Source organism: Schistocerca gregaria, unplaced genomic scaffold, assembly GCF_023897955.1.
Source record: "Schistocerca gregaria isolate iqSchGreg1 unplaced genomic scaffold, iqSchGreg1.2 ptg000558l, whole genome shotgun sequence".
NCBI classification, from domain to species: Eukaryota; Metazoa; Arthropoda; class Insecta; order Orthoptera; family Acrididae; genus Schistocerca; species Schistocerca gregaria.
In genome coordinates this window covers 65001-70000 of record NW_026061951.1, presented here as the reverse complement: position 1 = coordinate 70000, position 5000 = coordinate 65001, and the positions used below count along the sequence as shown (strand labels likewise).

The 5000-nt window shown below is 55.2% G+C and overlaps 3 non-coding genes across 3 annotated transcripts in view; all 3 read right to left on the bottom strand.

The window, feature by feature from the left end:
- Positions 1 to 66, bottom strand: part of LOC126314399 (large subunit ribosomal RNA) — a 4222-nt gene extending 4156 nt beyond the window's left edge. The window contains exon 1 of the ribosomal RNA XR_007555838.1: positions 1 to 66. This exon is cut by the window's left edge and continues 4156 nt beyond it. This is a non-coding gene — a ribosomal RNA (large subunit ribosomal RNA).
- A 188-nt stretch (positions 67 to 254) lies between these two features.
- LOC126314355 (5.8S ribosomal RNA) lies at positions 255 to 409 on the bottom strand. The gene has a single exon (XR_007555798.1). It is a non-coding gene; the product is annotated as a 5.8S ribosomal RNA (ribosomal RNA).
- A 368-nt stretch (positions 410 to 777) lies between these two features.
- Positions 778 to 2670, bottom strand: LOC126314373 (small subunit ribosomal RNA). The gene has a single exon (XR_007555814.1). It is a non-coding gene; the product is annotated as a small subunit ribosomal RNA (ribosomal RNA).
- Positions 2671 to 5000: the final 2330 nt, after the last annotated feature.

Sequence of the window (5000 nt, the reverse complement as noted above, 5' to 3'; positions counted from 1 at the left end):
AGTTTCTTTTCCTCCGCTTAGTAATATGCTTAAATTCAGCGGGTAGTCTCGCCTGCTCTGAGGTCGTTGTACGAGGTGTCGCACGCCACACCGCCAGCCGGCTGTGCACGCTACCGAGAAAGTACCGGTATGCGAACCGCCAGGCGACGGGCGCGCATCGCACGTTTAAGGAGACGCGGCCGGCCACACAGGCGACCACGACACTCCCACGTCTCCGAAGCGGGACAAACGCCGCGCGCTTCAGTATACGTAGCCGACCCTCAGCCAGACGTGGCCCGGGAACGGAATCCATGGACCGCAATGTGCGTTCGAAACGTCGATGTTCATGTGTCCTGCAGTTCACATGTCGACGCGCAATTTGCTGCGTTCTTCATCGACCCACGAGCCGAGTGATCCACCGTCCTGGGTGATCTTTTCCTTTTCAGTCTCCCACTGTCTCTTTCAAGACAGTAGCATTTGCGGGACTGAGGCGTCTGACGGCCCCTGTTCCACTATTTTTTTTTGTGTCCAACGGCCTCACAGCCGATGGGCGTCGTACGGCTCCACACCGGAGCGGACAGGCACTCGGGCGAACGTCATTCAAAACCGGCGCCAGGCGCCAGGTACCGCAGGCCAGCCGCTCCAGAGCTTCAGCGCTCGTACCACACAACAACAACACTTCCGCTAGTTTTGAGAGGCACGCGTGGTTCCGCACGCGGCGCACGGCCACTGCCGTACAGGTAGCGTGTTGCGCGACACGACACGACACGCACATCGAAAGACATGCAGTCTAGTCGGTAATGATCCTTCCGCAGGTTCACCTACGGAAACCTTGTTACGACTTTTACTTCCTCTAAATGATCAAGTTTGGTCATCTTTCCGGTAGCATCGGCAACGACAGAGTCGATGCCGCGTACCAGTCCGAAGACCTCACTAAATCATTCAATCGGTAGTAGCGACGGGCGGTGTGTACAAAGGGCAGGGACGTAATCAACGCGAGCTTATGACTCGCGCTTACTGGGAATTCCTCGTTCATGGGGAACAATTGCAAGCCCCAATCCCTAGCACGAAGGAGGTTCAGCGGGTTACCCCGACCTTTCGGCCTAGGAAGACACGCTGATTCCTTCAGTGTAGCGCGCGTGCGGCCCAGAACATCTAAGGGCATCACAGACCTGTTATTGCTCAATCTCGTGCGGCTAGAAGCCGCCTGTCCCTCTAAGAAGAAAAGTAATCGCTGACAGCACGAAGGATGTCACGCGACTAGTTAGCAGGCTAGAGTCTCGTTCGTTATCGGAATTAACCAGACAAATCGCTCCACCAACTAAGAACGGCCATGCACCACCACCCACCGAATCAAGAAAGAGCTATCAATCTGTCAATCCTTCCGGTGTCCGGGCCTGGTGAGGTTTCCCGTGTTGAGTCAAATTAAGCCGCAGGCTCCACTCCTGGTGGTGCCCTTCCGTCAATTCCTTTAAGTTTCAGCTTTGCAACCATACTTCCCCCGGAACCCAAAAGCTTTGGTTTCCCGGAGGCTGCCCGCCGAGTCATCGGAGGAACTGCGGCGGATCGCTGGCTGGCATCGTTTATGGTTAGAACTAGGGCGGTATCTGATCGCCTTCGAACCTCTAACTTTCGTTCTTGATTAATGAAAACATACTTGGCAAATGCTTTCGCTTCTGTTCGTCTTGCGACGATCCAAGAATTTCACCTCTAACGTCGCAATACGAATGCCCCCGCCTGTCCCTATTAATCATTACCTCGGGTTCCGAAAACCAACAAAATAGAACCGAGGTCCTATTCCATTATTCCATGCACACAGTATTCAGGCGGGCTTGCCTGCTTTAAGCACTCTAATTTGTTCAAAGTAAACGTGCCGGCCCACCGAGACACTCAACAAAGAGCACCCTGGTAGGATTTAAACGGGGTCCGCCTCGGGACGCGAAAGCACCCCTTCGGCTCGCCCCACCGGCAGGACGTCCCACGATACATGCCAGTTAAACACCGACGGGCGGTGAACCAACAGCGTGGGACACAAATCCAACTACGAGCTTTTTAACCGCAACAACTTTAATATACGCTATTGGAGCTGGAATTACCGCGGCTGCTGGCACCAGACTTGCCCTCCAATAGATACTCGTTAAAGGATTTAAAGTGTACTCATTCCGATTACGGGGCCTCGGATGAGTCCCGTATCGTTATTTTTCGTCACTACCTCCCCGTGCCGGGAGTGGGTAATTTGCGCGCCTGCTGCCTTCCTTGGATGTGGTAGCCGTTTCTCAGGCTCCCTCTCCGGAATCGAACCCTGATTCCCCGTTACCCGTTACAACCATGGTAGGCGCAGAACCTACCATCGACAGTTGATAAGGCAGACATTTGAAAGATGCGTCGCCGGTACGAGGACCGTGCGATCAGCCCAAAGTTATTCAGAGTCACCAAGGCAAACGGACCAGACAAGCCAATCCGATTGGTTTTGATCTAATAAAAGCGTCCCTTCCATCTCTGGTCGGGACTCTGTTTGCATGTATTAGCTCTAGAATTACCACAGTTATCCAAGTAACGTGGGTACGATCTAAGGAACCATAACTGATTTAATGAGCCATTCGCGGTTTCACCTTAATGCGGCTTGTACTGAGACATGCATGGCTTAATCTTTGAGACAAGCATATGACTACTGGCAGGATCAACCAGGGAGCTGCGTCAACTAGAGCTGAGCAGCCGGCCGCCCGGGAGTGTGTCCCGGGGGCCCGCGCGAACACGCAAGCGTCCGCTCAATTATTCTGCAAACAGGAGGAGGCCGAGCTCCCCTGCACGATACACCTCGAAACCCTCTCAGGTCCCGGCGGCGCGCAGCGCCGTCCTAGGTACTTGGTCGGTTTCGAGAGAGGCGCAATCGCCCGGAGTTAGGCGAGTAGACGGTTTTAGTGCGAACACCCTTGCTCCCAACTGAGCTTGCCGCTGCCGACAGAGGCCCGGGAGCGTGCTGTCGTGGCATTGCCGGCGGGAGACAACACGCGCCACCTATGGTGACCGGCAGCTCCAACGCCAGCGCCACACAAGGGCAAAGCCCCACTTGGGTGCAGAAGCGAACTCTCCCAGCACAGCGCACGCGCCAACACGTCCGCACAACTGCGATACAAACCACCTGCGAGAACCGCTGGGGCGACCGAGCAGCAGACGGCGTCGCGGCGCCGAGTGCCAGGCGGCGGCGCATCCTCAACGCACACAGTCCTCAATCAGACCAGCACACTGCAGATGTCCACCGCGCTTCGCACCGGGCTCGGCTGAACCAACTTTGGCCGCCAGGCGCCGCGTGCAGGGTGCGCCGCAGCGTAGCTGCGCCGCCTGCCGAGCCCGTCGGCTGGCGCTCCTGCCACTCGGCGCCCCCCACCAGCCGCCTGTTGCGCGTGCGCCCACGCAGCGCGCGGCCAACACGCCGGGCGGCCCCCCTTCACCGGCCGGGAACAGTCCCACCAAGCCACCGCCGCGTATCGCTTCATACCCACATGGGCCTAGTCACGTGTGTGGATGTGGCGGGTACCGCTGAAACAACCGGTTAATAGCTGTACCGATCGTCGCCATCACAGATTCACCTCCAGCGTGAACAACCGCTCAACAACGGATTTCCAGTTCATTTGCGTATCTTGGGCAGTAAACGTAGATGTCCACCTACATTTGCGAATTCAACAATTCTTGCATGCCAGGATGTCATGTGTCACGACACGCTACATCAGACCACATACACACTGCGACATGTGCAGAAGAGAACACGTGGAAGGTGGCCCGCGCACGTATGCGATGTCCCTTCCGCGATCCACTGTCAACCGGCATCTGCGGCATGTCCCAGATATGGAACGCGGTCCACCAGGGTAGCACTTTGTGTGAGGCAATACGACAAAGTCGGAATACACGCGTCACTACATCACACGGCTCACGCTGACCTGACCTGACTCACCGCACCACCACCCCCAGCGACCCAGGGTGACATACAATGCGTTCGTACGTTCCTCCCACACGCCTCTACGGCGTACCACAGTGCAACCTAGCTGTTATTGGGAGACGAGACAAGTAGCATCGAGCACAACATATGGAAATTGAGATTCGACACCGTTGGGCACAGCCAGCGTACGGTCACACGTATCACACTACTTCACTCTGTACGTAACTACCGATGATCGGTACAGCGTGTGGGTTACGCGTACGACATCAGCGGACAATGGACACAGACCATACCACGACGTACACTGAGGGCGTCGACATCTGAACGCAACTGAACAGCTGCGAGGCTCATTTAACACTCAAACGCCAGACCGACCAGCTTGAGAGGACGGAGACACAAAGAGAGGGGCAGAGGGGGGGGGGGGGCGATATAGTCCTATTGCAGTACAATTGACAGTGGATAGCGGGAATATGTGGAAAGTAAGCAACACTCGCAAGACATCTACATGAGGATAACAACGACACCAGAGATTCCGAGCAGTGAACTATGTTAGGCAAAGGGACAACGTGGGTTAGGTTAAGGGACAACGTGGGTTAGGTTAAGGGACAACGTGGGTTAGGTTAAGGGACAACGTGGGTTAGGTTAAGGGACAACGTGGGTTAGGTTAAGGGACAACGTGGGTTAGGTTAAGGGACAACGTGGGTTAGGTTAAGGGACAACGTGGGTTAGGTTAAGGGACAACGTGGGTTAGGTTAAGGGACAACGTGGGTTAGGTTAAGGGACAACGTGGGTTAGGTTAAGGGACAACGTGGGTTAGGTTAAGGGACAACGTGGGTTAGGTTAAGGGACAACGTGGGTTAGGTTAAGGGACAACGTGGGTTAGGTTAAGGGACAACGTGGGTTAGGTTAAGGGACAACGTGGGTTAGGTTAAGGGACAACGTGGGTTAGGTTAAGGGACAACGTGGGTTAGGTTAAGGGACAACGTGGGTTAGGTTAAGGGACAACGTGGGTTAGGTTAAGGGACAAATTGAGTTAGGTTAAGGGACAAATTGAGTTAGGTTAAGGGACAAATTGAGTTAGGTT